The sequence below is a fragment of the Bactrocera tryoni genome, chromosome 1 (genome assembly GCF_016617805.1).
Source record: "Bactrocera tryoni isolate S06 chromosome 1, CSIRO_BtryS06_freeze2, whole genome shotgun sequence".
In the NCBI taxonomy this organism is placed as follows: Eukaryota; Metazoa; Arthropoda; class Insecta; order Diptera; family Tephritidae; genus Bactrocera; species Bactrocera tryoni.
In genome coordinates, this window is record NC_052499.1 from 17628786 (window position 1) to 17650056 (window position 21271).

General features: G+C 38.0%; 1 protein-coding gene across 1 annotated transcript in view; it reads left to right on the plus strand.

The window, feature by feature from the left end:
* LOC120772470 (cadherin-87A) overlaps positions 1 to 21271 on the plus strand; it is a 187619-nt gene that overhangs the window by 52945 nt on the left and 113403 nt on the right. The window contains exon 2 of the mRNA XM_040101112.1: positions 1123 to 1192. The gene's annotated coding sequence lies outside the window, so the exon portion shown is untranslated. The remainder of the gene's footprint in view (positions 1 to 1122; positions 1193 to 21271) is intronic.

The window sequence follows — 21271 nt, forward strand, 5'->3', positions numbered from 1 at the left end:
TCAATTTCACTGAATGAACAAAATTTTGCGTATTCGTCTGGATGTTATGCGACGAATAGTAGGTTTTACGAATTATGAATTCGCCAGTGAACAGCTGCACCTAGTGGTTTGCCTTTTTTTAACCTTTCATAGATAACATTTCTTAATGAACGGATATTGGAAACAATATGTCAATACTTAACTCGTATATGAGAGTAAAGGTACCACATAAGAAGAAATATGCGTAGAGTCTGCAGAAAATCCGCGTAGTAAACTGCAAGTTCTCTAGCGGAATGACAATGAAAACGTTGCCTAAGCCTGTGCTTCACAATCTTCCTTTCCTACTTCGCAAAAATTAACTCTCCCCCCAAATTTTTTTCCTTTGGTTCCGTCATTATTAAACGTTGAAGTGTCAACGAGACCAGTTTTATATTTTGTGGAATGAACTGTTTCGGGTTCTCTTACCCAACAACGGTGTAATTCGTCCACTTATAAGATTATTAGTCTTCAAAACCCAGTTCAGATTCAATCAGGTATTCTAGAACGCAGGTTTGTCTTTCGCTCAGAAAAGTTCTTAATCAATAACACAGTACAACAGCTAATCTGGGGGTGAGAAATTCCAAGTCAGGGAGATGGTACTAGGTCAGTATAGTAAAACCCTCAAAGGGTTTGGCCGACCTTGGTTTGGTTGACCATTTTTTTTGTTTTTTTCAGGTCATAAAAAAAAACTGACACATACGAACGCCAAACCTTTTGAGGGTTTTACTATACTGACCTAGTACCATCACCCTGACTTGGAATTTCTCACCCCCCAGACAATAATCCCAAAAATGTTCCACAGTGTAATGAAAATATATTTGCCCAACTTTTTAACTCAATCAAAGCTGGTATAAAAAAGAAGATCATGACTGGCAGAATAGGACTCAGACCTAAGCAAATTTTTGGGACTTCTATGAGATAGCTGATGCATTCAATTTAGATCAAATTATTGAAACCAATGCACGAGATCGTGCCAACTATAGGGTTTCCAAAAACTTATTAGTCCACTATTTTTAAAGTAACATATCCAGAAAAATACCGGAAAAGTTAACTCCTGATTTTATAAAGTAACATGTAATAATAATATTAAATTTTTTTTTTCAGATTGATTCGTTGCCAACCAATGAAACTTTATGCTCATTCTAGCCCTTAGACCATAGTTACGTGAAACAAGGTAAGCGAAATAATTTTAATTAAATTCTGTTGAGAAAAAGCAACTTTTTCCAAAAATAATTACGGTATAACAAATTGAAAGGAGCGAAATTAGAAATTTGTCTATAAGAGGAATGTAAAGCAAATAATGGATATGTTTTTCATCATTTTAATACAGAAAATATTTATTGGTATTGGTTTCATTTCTGAAACGGTTCATACAATCTGCTCATTCATCATTAACGAATTTTCAACCAAAAGTTATCGGAAATTTATCGCTCAACTAAAATTAATGTGCCCAATTAAAATTGGATTAAAATATTTCTCAACAAAGGTGTTAAACTGTGGCCATCATGGAAGTCTTAACTTCGGTTGAAACCGAACTTGTTATTTCTGGAGTTTTTATGACATTTTATTGGAGATTGCTCGAGTAAATTGTAGTTGTTTGATCCACCGTTAGCTGCACTGTATGGCTTCTTTGAGGATGTGCATTATCCACTCCATTGCATGGTGCAAAACCGATCCATGGTTGCCCGAATTACGAATTACGGTCGCTTATATCGGACGAATATTGGCTGCAAGCGACTCACAAACCGAACTATTATTTTGGTAATAAATTTGAACGATGTGCAAATATCGTATATTGTGACAAAAGAGTACCCGGAAATTTTAATTTAAATTCCCCGGGGAAATGATATTTCAAAAAAAAATTATTTTGCTTAGTTGGTAGGACTGTCTTTAATTACTACCACCATTTTTGTATTTCTAATCAAATTGCGTGTAAGGAATTGCTGCGAATGTTGGGAAAGGCTTCCGCTGAATCAGTTTTATCAAAAGCACAAGCGTACGAGTGGTACAAAGCCTTCAAAGGCAGTCAAGAGATCGTTGAAAACATGCCTCCTACTTGAAGACCTAAAAAAATGAGGGTTATAGTGCTTGACAATCGGCAGGCAAGTGTTAGAGAGAGAGCACGACATCTCTCACGAGGCCGTTTGAATGATTTCCGTGGATATTTTGGGTATGAAATACGTTCTTGCTCGAATCGTCCCGATAAAGTTGAATTTTTGCAGAAATAGTACCGTAAACAGTCTCTTTGGTTCAAAAACGCAATGAATACCATCGATCAGATTTTTTCGTGGTCCCCAAACTGAAATTGCCGTTCCGTGTAATCCGTTTTCAGTCAGTTTCCGGATACTGAACCCAGAAAAATGAACCATTAAAGATTGATATTCTAAGTTTAGACGTTGTGGAATAAACATCGAAGGCGGTGAACGACGAAAAGATGACGTTACCGACGAAAACATCAAAAAAGTTTACAAAATAATTTGCGTTTCGCATAAAGTCAAATGAACGTGTAAATCATATGTTTTGGTATAAGAAAGCTCTGTGCAAAGTGGGTGCCGCGCGAGCTCACTTTTGATCAAAAACAGCGACAGGTTGATGATGCGGAACAGTGTTTGCAGATGTTTAAGCGTAATAAACACGAGTTTTGCGACGATGTGGGACAATGGATTGTACATGGCTTCATCATTTCATTCCGAAGTCCAATCGATAGACATCAGAGTGAACTGGAATCAAGTAACCCGCTCCAAAGTGTGGAAAAGCGCAACAGTCGGAATGGCTATGGCGTCTGTATTTTGGGTTGCTACTTGAATAATTTTTATTGAGTAGCATGAAAAAGGAAGGCTCATCAACGAACTGTTTCATGGCGTTATTGGACCAATTGAAGGATGAATTCGCCGAAAAACCGCATTTGAAGAAAAAGTAAGTGCTGTTTCACCAAAACCAAGAGCACTGTGTTACAAGTCAGTGAAAACGATAGCAAAAACCCTTGAATTTGGCTTCGAACTGCTTCCGCAACCACCGTATTATCCAGAATTGGTCCCCAGAAACTATTTCCAAATCTAAGACCTCAAAAGAATGCGCGCTTGGAAGAAATTTTTGTCAAATGAATAGTTGATCGACAGAACTGAGGCCTATTTTGAAGCAAAGGCAAATCCTACTACAAAAATGGTATCGAAAAGTTGGAGGTTCACTACAAGTATAATCAGTCAATATGTGAACCGAATTAAACCGCTCCAATGCAACAAGTTTTGCCTGGGTATAAATTAATTCGCGAATTCGGTTTTTTCATAAAGCATCAGGAAAATAAATTGATTGAAAACCACTAAGCGATACCCATATACTTACATACATACATGCATACATACTTATGAATGTATAAACATACACTTGTGTGAATAACAAATAAGTAGTATTAATTAAAAATAATAATAACGAAGTGCAATAACAATGCGAACACCACAAAGTTGCATTTATATCCGTGCATGTGTGTATGTGTGAGTAAAAATATTTAAATGCGATTTAATGCACACATACCGATAAACAAGCTGAAATGTCATTAATGCAATTAAATTACGTGTACTATTGTATTTTTAATTTATTTCTGCTACTCCCACTCTTGCTATGCGATGATTGAAAACTATTTTTTGCTTTACTCAGCTTGCTGGCTCACCAGCGCCGGCTCCAAGATGCCAACGACAACAACAACGAAAAATATAATAATTCCATTTGAAAAAAAAAAAACAAAAAAAACAAGAAAAAACGTTAAATTTCGTTACACTGAGTAATACCCTTCACAGGTGCATTTCACATAGAACGGTATAAGAAGGTCCTTACTTTGCTATCTACATATACGCGATCTAAATAAAATTTTCGTAAATTGTACCATTGCCTCAAGAAATATGCTATGACAAATTTCGTGAAGATATATTGGCACACTAAAAAGTTTTCCATACCTGGCCTCGATTTTGATAGGTTTGTATGAGACCAATATGCTATAGTGGTACGATCTGAACAATATGTTGGAAGATCGTAGAATAGCCTTGGATAATAGCATCTGCGAAATTTCAAAAAGATAAGTTGTCATTTAAAAAATTTTGCTTGAGTTTGAGCTCAGCTCTTTTAAACAGTGGTTGCCTTTGGCAATGATCTTTGACAAACTTTAGAAATATAACTCATTTAAGGAGGTATTCTAGCCCAGAGGCATGAATTTCAGGTAATATTTACCTAATAATTTCACTCCCCAGATTTTTTTATTAGTTCTTCATTAACATTACAACAATATAGAAAAAAATCAAAAAAAGAAAAGTCAAAAATTAGCAGCTGAAATGGGGGTCTCAAACGATTGGAACGTGACCATAGCCACGTTTTCAACCCTCCTAGCAATCTGAAACAAAGAAATATATATATATAGTAATCTGGAATAATGTCAAAAAGTCTGGTTCTATGGAAATTTTCTTACAACTATTTCACGAAATGGCGACTACTTGGAACAGTTTTTGTACCACTATTTTTTGACTGTTGAAAATTTTTTAAGTGGTTACATGGGTTTACGGGTTTCAAAAATCGATTTGTTTTATTGTCTTGTTAAATTCTACAACACCTCTAGAATATTGTCCTTAATTTTCAAGTTTATCCGAGTAATAGTTTCAGAGATACAGGCTTGAGAACTTGTGCTAGGCTAAGTGCGCCGTTTTTAAACGCGTTTTTTTCGAAACTGTGTTTTGAAGTCGGTTGGCAAGATTTCTCGAGAACTCAACCGACTTCATGAAATTCTGAGATGCAATTCTTAAAGACTTGAACGAAGCAACTATTTGAAAAAAATACATATGTCGCGAAATTATCACTAAAATTTTAGATTTTTTGTAAAAGTGGCTGCCAAAGATCCAATTTTCAGTTTTTTTCCTTTGTTCAAGTTCTAAGTTAAGGTTTTGACTAAAAGACGTCTTTTGTCACTTTACATGACCCTGTAAGGATTTATCCTGCCAACGAGGGCGCATCTTTTTTCCGAGGGGCCATCCGACCGGATTGGTTGGCGTCGCAATGGCCGAGTTTAAATTATTTTTGTACAAAAATTTTAGAATTTCTTTGTTAATAGTGTATGTTAAATACACTATAAAAAATTATAATAAATTATTTCATTTCCATTTGAGAAAAATATCGTTGACAAAATATTGTATCGATTTTGATTTTTTTTTCTAAAAGTACTAGTTTGGATACAAAATAACCATATCTCCGAAAATAATTTGAATTTTGAAAAATCCTCTTTCAGACACATTCTTGAATAATTAAACTTTGAAGTTAAAAAAAAAATTGATTTTTTAAATTTTGGACTAAAATACTTTCTTAAAGGGTTAGCGGTAGTCAGAATTTTCAAATATTGATTTTATTGTTTTTTATATTTTTCTAAAGTATATATCAAATACGACAATTACATTCGACTTATTCGATAATTATCAAAGAGTGCTCGGTTATTCTGGAACGTTCTCGTAAAATTTCAAATGCGTTTTTTTTTCAAAACCGGACCACTTTAGCTCGAAAACCGCCCAATAGATTTCAATGAAATTTTTACAGCGTTTAGAAAACATGAAAAACTAGTGTCCTGACCGCGGAATTTCTTTTAATTTCGATTTTTTATAAACAATTAACTGTAGGGTTTTCCGAAAATCTGGACAAAATTTTCCTGATTCCGCCATTTTGTTAGTTAAAGAAAGGCTCGATGAGGGCACTAAATTACACTGTGGAACACTTTTGGGATTAATGTCTGGGGGGTGAGAAATTCCAAGTCAGGGTGATGGTACTAGGTCAGTACAGTAAAACCCTCAAAGGATTTGGCGTTCGTATGTGTCAGTTTTTTTTATGACCTTTTAAATTTTTTCCTTATCTTGATGTTTTTTCGCTTAGTTGTAACATTTTGGCGAAAACGTAGTTTAACATAACTCGCGAACCACTTGTCCGATTTTGATGTTTTACTATACTGACCTAGTACTATCACCCTGACTTGGAATTTCTCACCCCCAAGATTAGCTGTTGTACTGTGTTATCAATTAATAGAGTTAAGTTTCTTTAACCGTTTGATGGATGAATTTCCAAGAATTAGTGTTGGCCACCGCAAGGAGCTTTGCTTGGAACTGGATCAAACAAAGCAGCCATTACTTTTAGCATATTAATTTTCAAATTCACGTCAATTCAAATAGAAATCTTATTGAATGATGCTATGTTTGTAATTTTGTAAATTAAATTAATTTACCGGGCGCCCGGGGCGAAAAAAAAATTAAAATTATAATTTTCATGCCTCTGACTACACTTAACCTCTAAAATTGCATTCTATGTCGTTTGTTATGCCTAAAAATCGTCATTTTGTCTCGTTTACCGCATTTGTTTGCAATTAAATGTTGCACTGTGCAACAACAACAGCAACAATATAATTCTGTTTCAGACAAAATTTAATTCTATGCAACAAAGACAAACACAATGGCGGTAAAGTACAGTTTTTTTGTGTCTTTGTTTTTTGGTCCGTCTTCCGCTGGTTGCCTTTGTTTGTCGAGCGCAAAATATTTATAAACCGCTATTCCTCCACCACGCCACATCCACTTGTTGCCCGCCAGTTCTGCTGCTTACACGCTGTCACTGCTGAACAATGTCAAACTTTCGCAATTAAATTATTTAAGTGCGACGGCGTACAATTGCATTCATCGCATTATGCAATTTCGCTGCGACGACAAGTTAGTGGCCGGCGCAACAGGTGGTTGTGAGGGAAACGTGCGTATGTTTTTATCTACGTGAACAGTGCTTGGAAATAATGAGACTATGAAGAAGATTACGGTAAAAGTAAAAAAAAAAAGTTTAAATACTTAAAAAAAATATGTTCTGAAATTTGCATGCCATTGTACTCAGAACTTTACCGCACTTTGTTGGGATTTTTGAGAAGAGATTCAATAATATGCACCTAATAATCGGCGATTAATTTTTAAAGATTTTGAATTCCCTTGAAGACCCTCCAAAAACGGTTTCTGGCGATGACGAAAACTTTTCTGCTTAAAATTATCCGAAATTCGTAAATATATAACAAAATATGAAAAATTTATGAAAATTGATGATTGCAGGTAATCACCAAAGGAATAGCCAGAATTTTAACAAATACATACTAGTACTACGAACAAAAAATAGTAAGACTTTGTTCATAATTTTAAAATGCTTAATCTATTTTTCAAAATCAATGTTGTCCCCCTTACAGTAATCCCTATTGGCCCCAATCTACAATGTTTTTTACAATCCTCGAACTAGTTACGGTCAATTTTCGCAATAGCCTTCAAGGCGCGCAGCGATTCACGTTTAATGGCCTCAATTGACTCAAAACGGTTTCGCCGAAGCGGTATTTGACTTTGCTGAATAGCCAGAAATCACATAGAGCTCAATCAGGCGAATACAGTGGTTGCGGCACGATATTGATGGTTGAAATTAGGCGAAAAACTCACGAATAATCAATGCAGTATGCGACGATGCATTATTGTGGTGCAAAAATCGGCCATTTTTTACGAATAGCTTCGCGCAAACGACGTACAATACTCAAATAGCATTGCTTGTGAACAGTTTGGCCGGTCGGAAGGAATTCGGAGAGCACCACACTTCGATAATCGAAGAAATGTTAACAGTTTTCTTGATCTTGAGTTTTGACCTGCTTTGACGTGAGTTTTTCGGTTTCGGCTCACCTTTGCCACGATATTTGTCCGATTGATCGTGTGTTTCGGGTTCGTAAGCATAGATCAAAGATTCATTGCAATGGCATCCTGATAGTCGGAAAGCATTGTTCCACAGACGTTAATGTGACGCTATTTTTCAAAAGAGTTAGAGGTTTTGGAACCAATCGCGCGTTCACTTTCCTTAGGCCCAAATAATCTTTATAAATGGTTTTCATTGATCTGATGTTGCCAGTAAGATCTCTGACTGGTCATAATAGTCGATTCTCAAGCACCAATTTCTTTATTTTATTGACGTGTTGATCATCAGTTGATGTTGATGGCCGTTCTAGACGTGCTTCGTCTTCAACGCGTTCTCGACCCTCTTTCAATAATTTGTACCACTCAAAAACACTTGCTCGCGATATACAATTATCACCGAAGGCTTTTTCCAATATTCTGAAGGTTTCGGCACCAGAAATTTCATTCCGCAAACAAAATTTAAATGAACTTCTTTGTTGAATAATTTCAGTCATCGTAAAGATCACCGAATGCACTTTATGTACTTCAGAAAGGCAACCGTATACGGTTTTCTTATCGACTCTGCCAAAATGTGTTCAAAGTTTTGGGAGCCGATTATTCTAAATTAAAAAAAAAAAAATTCGTACAAAAATGCTCATATCTCCGATACTATTTACCGGAGCAATTTCAAATTTTCGAAAAATAATATCATATATAGTATTCTATATTCGATATACATTCGACATATATACATATATTCACATTCGATATGAAGCTAGTAATTACTATTCCGTAGTACTTGGGAAGAAAACCCCGTGCAGAATTACTTAGCAACGTAGAAATGTTATTCCAGATCTAGGCTGTTCTAGCACCTTCGATTAAGTATATTTTATGCTCTTATGAGTTAAACCTTTTTAAAATGATTTCTTGGTAGAGTCTCAGAATTAAATGGTAATGACTAGCATCCGCGTGCTCTGAAGGCCTCCTTGAATGTTTCAGTGGTCATATTTAAAGACGAGGTAATACAATTTTTTTGTCATAAACTAAATGATTTTTAATTTTTCTTACCTTTTCTTTAAGAAAGAAGTTGATGTGACTATTTGAGGTATCAAGCTGGAACACAGTTTAGTACCTATTGAGGTGAAAATATCAGTTGGCTTCACCAAGGTATGTTAAATCCAGATCTATAGTTCGACGAAAGGACTGAATTTGAGTACAAATCTCTTCGTGCTGGTACAGGATTCTTAAAGTGACTGACATATAGTATCTCTATGTTAGCATTACTAAACATCATAGGTGCGCTGCAGTCTTTGGACAACAGCTTAAATGTCCTTCCTTGTGTTAAAACTGGAGAAAGATAGGTTACTAGCATCGGAACGTCAATAAAACTTGCAAAAATGTATTGAATTAGAATTTTTAGAGGAGAAAATAAGAGAACAAAGATATAAGATAAGTTTTGAAATTATCAAAGCTATTAGAATTTTAGCAAGTGACTTTATTAGAGAATCTAAGAGCAACGCGTTGGGTGTCCAGGCGTTGTGGGATCCAAGGAAATGAGGCGGCATGTGAATTATTCAGCGTATGGTTCTCCTCACGCAAATGAGAGAGTTCATAATTTGCGGATTCAGTTCTTTCGCCTTCTTTGAGACGAATAATAGTCAGATGGGTGCATAACCGATAGAGTGTATGTAACAGATAGTGCTTTATAGCGTATCCATTCCCTAAAAAGGTCTTTAGTGGTGGACATGCCTGCAATCACTGGTTGTCTTACTGACTAACTGTGAGGTGGAACAAAGACTTTGTCTCGAACATTGATAAATCGGAATTACAAGGCGCCACTAAAGTTGCTGACGATTATTAAATGGTACTGGGTTAAGGAGGGAGGGAGGGTTATCAGCTCAAAAACTACTTTATTTTTTATTTTTTCGATTAATGTAAGCTAATATGTTTTAATTTTTGACTAGGTATTACTCTCTGGGTTTATGAACATTGGTCCATAACTATGATGATTTTTTAAAAATCAATTTATTTTATTTAAAATATCTCCTTATGCTTCAATACAGCTTTTTGCACGGTCCAAAAGCATGTCGAACGAGTGCTTTAGCTCGTTGGCCGGTATGGCCGCCAGTATGCCGGTGCAAGCCTTTTGAATGGCCTCTACGTCTGCATAACGCTTTCCGTTCATGGTCAAATGCATTTTTCCGAAAAGGAAAAAGTCGCACGGTGCCATATCAGGGGAATACGCGGAGTGGTTAATGGTTAAAATATGATTTTTGGTCAAATAATCGGTCACAAGCGTCGATAGAATGTTGGGTTCTTAGCAATTTTTGGTCGTCAGTCGATTGCAGAGCAAACCGTGCACACACCTTTCGTAAGCCCAAATGTTCGGTCAAAATGCGATAAATCGATGTTTTGGAGATGTCAATTCCATTGCCATGAATTTCAATGATGTTTCGGCTGATTTCTGACGAATTCACGCACAGTTTCGATGGAATTTCCGGTGATCACGGATTTTGATTGGCCCACACGTTGATCGTCATTTATGTCCTCACGACCATTTTGAAAACGTTGACACCAGTCGTGCACTCTGCTACGGGATAGGCAATCATCGCCATAAACTTGTTTCATCAATTGAAACGTTTCGGTAAAAGTTTTACCAATTTTAAAACAAAATTTAATGTTGGCTCTTTGTTCGAAGCTCAGAAGTTCGATAACACAAACATACTGACACTTAAAACGCAATAACTTCACTTCAAATCAATGAAATGTTATGACTCACTCACTGGACAATCGATTGGAAGATAGCAGATTCTAACGCACCGGTCGACGTATAGATGGCGCCACCAGGGGGCTCTAGATTCAAAAATTCCTGTTTACTTTGGAACGCACCCTGTGTAAAGTAATTTCTTCTTTCAATTGATAAAAATGTCCAAAACTGTCGTAATAGCTGCTTAACCACGGCCACAAAACTGAATATATTAACTTTTATGCTTTGGTTTACGTAACAGACGGGCGAACGTCTTTTGTACTGGACGTGATCACTGTATTAAATTTAGGATTAGATTTAAAGTGATTGATCTCTCATCATTGAGGAAATACTTATGTACAGCTCTTTGTGAAACGAAACACTGCTGTAGTTAGATATCTACCAGCGGCAAGAACGCCTCAAATCTTTTACAAATGTGCTTAGGTGTTTTATTTCTATTTCCGCTATTTCACCTGGATGTCTAAAGGTATGATATTCGAGGTGTTTTTGCTTTAATCTGGCAAAAGCGGCGCATTCGAGGAGGAAGTGTTGAGAAGACTCCATCTCATAGTTTTCTAAACAGCTGATGCAGCTGGTAAGTTATTCAATCGTACTGCAGGAATTCTGATCGGACAGTGTGCAGTCAGAACTCCTACAATCCCTGAAAAGTGGCTGAGAGCGAAGAGTTCCCTGTGCCTCATAGAAGCACTTTATGACTGCACAGCTGCTGGTATATGTAGTCGATCAGCGCTTGCTGAATTGATGCTGAGGCGCAACTGTCTAATAGTGAGCCAGAGGAAGCTAAAGAAGCCTAACCCGTTCCCATTCGTCTCCTAGCAAGCTCATCAGCTTACAGCTTCCTGCAATACCGCTATGGCCAGACGCTCAAACCAGTTTAATCATGAACGAGCTCGATGCTAGAGATAAGGAGCTTAGATACCCCTGCAATAGTCTTGAATTCACAGTCAGCGAACTCAAGGCTAATGCCCATCCCATACTAGCGGAGAGAATATTCACGACTTTAAAGAAAGCTGCGGCTCTATACAGTGAGATTGTAAGTGAATGAAAGATGTCGCTGACTTGAACTATTCTTAACTTTTTTACGACATCTGGTTTCAGTTAGGTTGACAACGGCTTTAAAAATCTATTTGATTCCTGTCTAATTTTAAATTCTCGCCATCCGGTATGGCGAGACACTTTGTCGCGATTGTTCAGTTTATTGTTTCCGTTCAGCACCGAGAATATAAGTACATTTATGCATACAAGTACACCACATACAATTGGTGCATATGTACATATGTATGCATATGTATGTTTAGGTGGTTTGTCATCTGCAACAATTAGTGACAATTTAAATGGAAAAGCTTTCAAGCTTGTTAAGCAATTAGACCTCTAATTCAAATTAGTATGTGAATTGTGGTTGACACGGAAAAGAAATTACCGCCATGCTGTACACATGGTCACATTTTGCATACTAAAACATAGTGTGGCTAAAAGTTAAGTTAAGTGAGGTTAGGCGCTGAAACAATAGCCAGCCGAGGAAGCAACATTTGAACGTGTGTTAATATGACCATTTATGGGTTAAAGTGGCGGAATAAAAGCATGTCAAAATAAACAAATTATCTAATGCGCGGAAACGTGTGCAGAAGGCGGTGGCATGGCATCCACACACACACACACACACACTAGACATGCAAGCAGGGACCTTGCAGCAAGCCGTGCAGGGTTATATGGCAGCGGGCAGATGTCAGTGCGCTGGCAATTTGCATTCAGCAAATTTGTTCAAGTCGAAACAAAACAAAGCATTTGGCGCGCTACTACGCTGCCACCAGCGACCGACTGCCGGCAAAGAAAATGTGTCACATGCAAATATACTGCACTATGCAAGGCAGTGTAGCATATGCGCAGCGAGCAAAGAAAAACACAAAGCAAATGGCAAAACAAGAAGCACACAAAAATAAAAAAATAAATCAGAAAAAGAGCTTGCATCTATATGTGTGTGTGTGTGTGAGTCTGCGCGTGTAGTAAAACAACATCCGCAATTTGCTTTGTGTGTGCATGGGTGTGTGTGGAGGATGTCGCGCTGCAGCAACGTGTAGCAGACATTTGCATTTTTCTCTGTACCGCATTGCAGTCGTTCCCGTTATGTGCGCTTTTGTCGCTTGATTATTTTGGCGCCGCCTAGACGCCAGCCATGCTGCCTCAACGGCGCGCACAATTGGGAATACAGCCAGGATGTGCAATATTTTGTATCTAAGCGTGTGTGTGTGTGTGTGTGCCTTTCTAAAGGAAGTGGCGTTTTCGTTTGCGCATTGTGCTTACTTCCTTTGTTCTTTGTTAGTGGGATGGTGATTCGACCTTTAGTGTACGCGTTGGTTGAACCAACGCCGGATTAATGCACATATTTTATTTGTCTATTCAATTTTTCATTAGTTGAAGCTGTGCTATCCGAGCGGAACTTTAATCTTTTGTTGTGTATTCACGGTGGTATAGGAACTTTGTCAGAGAGATAAGCTTACTTGGAAATACACGTTTTTCACAGATATATTGATCTTTTAAATGAAATATATATGATTAATTAACAGGTCAGTTGAAAATCTCCCGACGTGACATATAGATGGCGCCACTAGAATAAAATCCATATGATTTTTAGGCGATATATGATATGCTTTTGACAGCACTAAAAGCAGCCTCCTTTATGCCGCTGAAAAACTAATACGGCTGTGTAAACTGACGTTGTAATACTCCGTCAGAATCGGGAAGGATCTCTACGAGCCGTTCGTTACCAAACGAGGTTCCAGACAAGGTGACTCAGCCACTTCTTTAATCCACTCTTGGAAAAAATAATTCGAGCTGCAGAGATTAATCGATTAGGTGCAATATTCTAATAGAGTGTACCGCTGCTGGCGCACGTCGATAATATTGATATCATTATCGCGTCGATAGTTCTGCTATCTCCAGACTAAATATGAAGCGAAGCAAATGAGTCTAGTAGTGAACGAAGCCCAAACGAAATATCTCCCGTCATCAAAAAAACAGTCGTCGAACTCACGACTTGGCCCCCACGTCACTATTGACAACGTCCGGTGTGTTTTACGTGGGCACCTGCTGGCGACAGCCTTACTCCACGGCGCTCAAAAGCACAGCGGATCAAATCAATGCGTTGATCAGCGCCCTGAGAATGCAAAGCATTTTCAGTACCAATTGGCAGTGTGGAATGGACACACTAACCCACTTGGTCGGGTTCGAGGCCCATCTAAAACCTATGCAGTGCTTTGGGTCCGGCACCCGGTTTCAATGCAACTCCACATTCGACAAAGTCAGTTCTTCCCGCGATTTGGGTTTTAACCACAACCACCACGATACTCCCCGAGGGGCCAGTCCGCACGAGCAGGTTGGAGCGAACTCCAAGGGCTCCTGCTCCCCGTGGTACCAGAATTAAGTCTCCGGTCAGACATCGTAGCCGAAACTACTACCAGTTGAGCTTCCATACGGCTCTGGACTGGTGGCCAGGGGTTGGACCCCATACACACATCACTTACACACACCAATCATACAGAAACTAACCCTAACTTCCAGCTAACCGCCTTCGCCGCTTAAACAGTTCACGCGCAAACGACCCTAACTGTTCGGTATTCCGACTAGTGGAGATCACACCACTAACATCTAATTGTCCATCCGTCACTATTGACAGTCATAACTTCGAAGTCGTAGGTAGTTTCGTCTATCTTGGAACCAATATTAACACTAACACCAACAATAGCCTCGAAATCCAACGCAGAATAAATAACTCTTGCCAACAGGTGCTACTTCGGACTGAGTACGTATTTGAGAAGTAAAGTCCTCTGTCGACGAACAACAACCAAATTCTATAAGTCACTCATTATACCCGTGCTGCTATATGGTGATTAATAGTCCATAGCGCTTGGCCACGGCGCATATCGCATTCGATGGAACGATGAGCTGTATGAGATATACGAAGACATTGATATAGTTCAGCCAATTAAAAGACAGCGGCTACGGTGGATAGGTCATCTCGTTCGTATGGATGAAACGGCTCCAATTAGGAAAGTGTTCGACGCAGTAAAGAAGGACCTGGCTACACTTGGAATCTTCAATTGGCTCGAAGTAAGAACGATTGGTGGCGCTGTTGTAAAGTTGGCTATAATCACGTAAGCGGTGTCTCCGCCAATAAAGAAGAAGATAGTCAGTGTATCACCATTGAAAGAAACTATGTTGAATAAAAAAATCGAATTTTGTCAAAAATATATTTTATTATGGTTGGCCGGGCACCTTTCAATTGACCTGTTACTTTATAATTTTTGTATTCAAGTCGTTTTTTCTGAGATAAATCTAGTCGGTGAATTCGCCTTCGACAATCGATTATTATATTTTTCGATAGGTTGTACTTATAAAAATAAGATACCAAAATTTTTAATCGATGTCTCTAATACTTTTGGAGTTACAGCCTTCTACAGTGTAACCGCTCAGTTGAATCAGCTCCATCAGGTTAATTTCAAACGCTTTTTTCTTAAAACTGTATTTCCACATTTCCTTGAATAATTACTCAGAGATACTGAAATCAGCCGATGACTATAAAATTTTTTCGATTCAGGGTCATTTTACGAATAAAATCTTCTAGTAGAGAATGTGTTTCGATTTTCCAGACGGAGAAGTCCGGAGGCAAAGCTACTTAATCGAGATTGTTTGGAAGATAGTTAAAATTGACGAGAGACTGTAGAGCCAGAGAAAGAAAGACTTTTTTTTATATAAAATGGTGATAAGGGGACATGCAAAGGTGTATATAGAGCTTAGTTTGTTTTGGTTTCTTGCCAAGAGATGCAACAGTTGGTGGATATTTTAGAATTTTCAAAAGACAGTTAGGTACGACCAATGACGATCAAGTAGATCACAAATATCTAGAAGTTCATGCCATGATTACTTAAAAATATCTGGCCGGTTTAAGATCAAAAACAATTTGAAAGTGTAGCTGGTTTTAAACTGGAAGGGAGCTGGTATTCGTAATATTCAGAGTGGAAGCACGATCAAAGACGTGAAACGTGATCTCGATCTTGAACCAAACGAAAACTAAGTTTAACAATACCTCATATGTCTAAAGGAAACTTAATCACTGTTCCGATACCACGAAACTCATCTTCGGGGTATGTTTTGGAAGGAAACTCGATTATGTGTAAATGAAAAAAGAGATAGGAAGCTTAGCAGCTATGATTGTCAAATTCGTGTAAGTATTTTCTTACTCCGGAATACAACTTACTTACTTATATCTCGTGAACAAATTTCTATATAAAATAAAGTGTTTTCTAAGCTTTGGGCGAAGCTTCTATACAACAATAGTCTTTGCATGCATTAAAATGCTTCCATACAACTAAATGCCATATTTATACCGTTTTGTGTATTGTTTTCCAGAAGTCAAATGAGGTTTTTAAAATCAATACACTACCAACTTTTCAATACCATCCGTAACATATGTAGGTATATATAGTATACTCCTAATCAACAAGCATTGAAAGTAAGCATTGAACCATGTCAATTGCGGGACAAATTATTGAGGCAAATGTATGGCTGTGAGAGAGAAAACGCTGGTTTCATGTTGCAGTTAAAGTAGGGTCTTAGTTTAGACTGGATAATTCATACGAAATGTTAAGTGGGGGATTACATGTTTGCCTGATTGGTCTAATTGCTCATTCACTGACGATTGCGGCAAGTGCTTCTGGCGTAAATTGCGAACATACGGTCATACATAGCATCTTAAGTGGAAAATGGTAAGTGGAATAGGAAAGTGTGATAGTGAGAAGGATTTTGCAGAAATCCCAATCATTTGACTATACATACATACTATGTATGTAGCTCTCACGGATGGGGGGATTGTATAACAACTTAAATGCATTTGCACTGTTTCTCTAAGTACCTACGTATTGTAGAACTCTCACGAAACCGCCATTTTGCTGGCTGATTATTTAAAAATGCATTCTAATTAGCAAGGATTTCACTTTACATTTGAGTGTGCGCGCAAAAGCATTGAATGGATGAGTTCATCTTTCAAGCGAAGCAGCGGGAGTTAAATGAGCGAGCATATTAGCGAGTGCTTTGCAGTGTTGAAGTGTAGACTAAACTAAATGTACATATGTATGTATGTATATACAAGGCTTATCAATAGAAGTGTGTCGATTTTGTCTACAACTGGCGCCTTTAACTTGATGAACAAAAAACAAATTTGTGATCAACCAAAGTCGGTGTTATCGTCAGAAACCCAACTTACTAGACGAGCAGTGTGACCAATTAACGCTTTCATCTCGTCGAAATAATGCCGAGATATGCCGAATGTCTAAGGCAAAATTCGTTGTCTGTATTTAATTCGCTTTTATTTTTATGGAAAAGAAAGGCAACCTCCTTCCTACACTCAGTTTTGACTGAAAAAATTTATGTACCTTATGTGGATCAATAGAGTCTCTAATGTTGATAGTTAATTTATTGAAATAACTCGGGATCAGTGGCATATCTGACTATAAATCCTATCTAAATCTGGTGTAATTGTGAGTTGAGGGATGTAACAGGTTATTCAATGGAGGGTTATCATAGTAGAACACATTTTTTTGTCGAAATTCCTTTTTTTAATTTAACATAGTTTCCTTCAAGGATGATACACTGATAATAGCGAAACTCAAACTTTTCGATACCATTTTTGTCATACAATTTTTCCTTTGCCTCAGTTAAGGCGATCACCTTTTCATTCGCCGAAAATTTCTTCTAAGCGAGCATTCTTTTGAGATATGAGAACAGGAAATATTCCATAGTTTCCACTGATTTGTGAGACCGTGCTTATGCTTGGTAAAACTTTCTTTTTCTTTCGTAGAGAAATTGGCAGCGTCGGGCTCCGTTTCAAAGCAACGTTTCTGATCGTCTGTATAGCTGAGGTTAACACTTAACATCATCTGGGATGTTCTCTTTCCAGATCTATAGAGAATGTTGTAGGTGTGTTGAGAAGTCTTTGCTCAGTCGCTGAATAATGTAGATAATTCCGAGTACTCAGCAAGCGTTTTCCGATTCTTCTGGTCAATGTTTGTACTGGGTTTGGAGTTGATATTAGACAAAGACATAACTCACTAAACTTTCAAGAGACCTCAAGCTTGATAATTTACTTGCTTGACGATGCTTCACTTGTATACACTCGACTGTATTGAATTATTCGATGCTTCCTAAGAACTTTTGAACAGAAAAAGCCTTTGGTATAATATTTGAATGCAAAGAAAAGCTAAAGCTGCTCCGATTAATCAAACTACGACTCTTAGCACTCGTTTGGTTGCAAGTAAATATAGCTTTCGAACTTTGTTATAATATAATTTGTTTCTCAGCAGACGAGCCCATACTAAAATCAAATTAATTGGTGCATATTGTGTGGGTGGCACGGCAAAGCATTTTGGGAAGGCACAACAGAGAAACAGATCCGACTGCAATAACTATCTTCTTGACGCACTCAATGAAATGTACCTTCTAAGGCTGCAGAAATATTTTTATTTTTTCTCTTTATTCATTTGATACCCTGAGCTATTTAATTACAAAAGAGCACTTACAATACAGCTGACAACTATATTAGTCGTCATTGAAAGCATTTATATGTCCAAACAGTTATACACTCGGCTAAACTCACTTCTACTTATGGCCCTACAAAGCGCCCACTACCCTCAAGGTATCCCCAGAACATCCGTTACGCCCACTTAGTATTGCTTGTTAGGTTCGTAGTGTCGTTTGTCACGTCAAGCCCGAGCGTGCATTCGTGCGTGTGTCGGTGCATGTGTGAGTGCTTTAAATGATGGGCCATGCACGAATGCATGTTGCGGTAGAGTGCCACAGCATGAGCTCCAGACAACAACCACTGCGTACTTATACTATATACATACATATATAGTACAATCAGAAGCAATCATGGGACAGCAGTGGCATCACCTGTTTCCAGAGAATGTTCATGCAGCCATAGTCAGAGTAGAGGCAAATTATGCCTGTGGGAGCGGCCGTTCAGTGTGTTAAAGTCGTTAAATATGCTTAGAAGAGCTATGAGGGAATAAAATTGTATTTTATTTTGTAGAAAGCTTACTGAATTGTATCACAACCAAGGGAGGTCTTAACTATCTTACCAAGGGCTTACTGAGAGAACGGCAAAGAAGGTATTGCATGAAATCGCGGAGACTTTGAAGTGTCACTATTTAAGTTTCCATAATATGTAGCTTGGATCTGAACGTTGGAGAAAACATTATGTAAGTGCCTTACATGTAGTTTCCTTCAGACTTTTCAACCATAACACACCCCCCTCATATATCTCGCAATATGGCAAAGAAGAACTTTGTGGTAGGATTTTGAATTGTCGTAGTTGCTTAAAATAACATTCCCAAGTTTTTTACTTTTCTGGCAATATGTCTTTGATTTTCAATAGTCTTATTTGGTGATCTGTTGAGGTTGTTTGCCTTCAGGCGAATTGTTAATACTCTGCTTCTCGTTATCTCATTGATTGATACAAGCTCATCTGTGCTGTGGCTTTAGCTATCCTTAGTAGTATGTTTTTTTCATTAGTCTATGCTTAAGCTAATCTCCTGAATTTTTTATACCAAGTTTTACTGTAGCTTTGTATCACTATCGCATAAGCGATCTTTTTATACTCGCATACGTCTATAGTAATACTTGCGCCGTTACTTGGCTTTTCGAGTTGGTTCTAATTCGAAACCCAAAGTGAATATACAAGTATGCTCCTAAGCACTTGTATTTTCAACACAGTAGACAGTAGTCTTTCCTCTTCTTCTATTATCGCTAGTTCGTTTCATGTACAAAGCAATCACTCCTGGAGAGCATACGAACATTCTTAGAACAAATTAGTTATATTGGCCGGCCGTAATGACTGGTCCTTAGTAATGCCAGTTTCAGACCCAGTTTAATGTGAGCCGAAGTTTTCGTCATAACAATCGGCTTAATATCTAATTTTGATACTTCATCTAGTCCCTTGAACTACTAGATATTTAAAATGATCTGTAGATAATGCTGGATAGTGGCATATGAACTACTCTTGCGCCTCTCGCATGCATACCTCGCCTCATTTTATGCAAGTCTCGTCGTTACTTATGCGCATCCGACTTGCGTGTGGTGACAGCAGGTTGTGTCCTGCCATTAAGCTAACAACCGTCCTGCAGTTCTTTCGAGACCATGTGAGTAAAAAACATGCGAGTTTTCCTTTGAGGATCTTGCACATGATCTTGGGGATCCTGTGTCTTAGGCATTTTTCCTCATCCTGATCTGTCAGTCTTTTCGGAAATTTCGTTCTATATCGTTTTTAGTGACTTCCGTGTCACCTGGTTCGGGCGCCAGACGGATGAAACTTTTCGCCGTTCATCTTTCGCCAAATATCCATCGACAAACAAGTCCATAGCATTCGAGAAAGTGTTATGAATCTGTAATTCAATTATCTTCTTTGCTAACGTAAACACATTTTAAGATCCCTCCCACCCTTTTTAAGTTGTCATACATTTTCATAGTATGAGCTATATGAACTTAGAATCTCTGTTAAACTGTTAATTTTTGGCGATGCTGCTTCTGTACTGGATCTCTCTGGAGAAGAGTTCTTGTCGTGTGCAGTTTTTAGAACTCAAAACTCATGAAGCACACATTTGCTTGAGTTCCTATGTCAAGTCTTAACCTAAAATATTGCTGATTTTCAAATTTTGCACCGCCAAATTCCGCATGCTACCACTGTCCCTCAGTTCTATATTTATTTACATTATTTGTCTCGTCCCCAGCACTTTCTTAACTGCTTTTGTTCACACTATTCGTTGCGTGTCGTGCACAGCTGGTACAGTTTCACTGTTGACACGTTGTTGCATTTCATTGTTGCAATTTTAACGAGTCAGGAGCCATCAACGGCACCTGCATACACGCAACCCCCACTCACACGTACTCCCCGCCACCATTACGTTTTCTAACACTGGCCGTTATTACAACGCTTGACAAGTTGAAGGACTCTGATGGAATTTCATTATTTCACTGTAAACAAAAGTGATATAAAGTGAAGATGATACATTGAGTTGGCATAGAAAAATCACAAGCTCCATAGATCACATTACGCAGAGTGTACTGTAGTGCATATATTCCGGTACTAATAAATTTCCGCTTACCTTCACGCGCTTTACGTTCTTTCTTACTCTCTCTCATTCTTTTCGTCCTTTTAAGATTTTATTATTCATTACTTTCTCACTTTTCGAAGCATTTCATGCAATGGCAGCTCTTTTTAACGCTGGCTTAATTCTGTTACTCGTTTTAGCATTGTAATAGCTTTTAAAGCACAGGAGTTAATTGATTAATTAACCGGCCTTTGCTCGATTAAAGCGCTATTTTAGATCGATTTACCTTACAAAATAAAAATCTTATTTTACTACATTAATTCCTAATCGCGTTGAAACTTGGGGTTGTTGTCCACGCTGAACTCAATTTTCGACGATTTTCAAGTATAAATCGGCCGATACTGCTGCAATTTCACGTTCGATATTTGTACGAAGTGCATCAATCGTTGCTGGCTTGTTGGCATAAACCAGATACTTGACGTAGCCCCGCAGGAAATAGTCTAACAGTGTCCAATCGCACGATCCATTTCGTGAGGTAACATGTTCACCAAACTTGGTTTTCAATTAATCGAGTGTGTGGCTTGTGGCGCCGTCCTGTTAGAAACACATATTGTCCTATTCCATATCACCCAATTTGGTCCAAAAATATACGGTTATCATTGAGCGGTAGCGATTCTCATTCACAATATCGT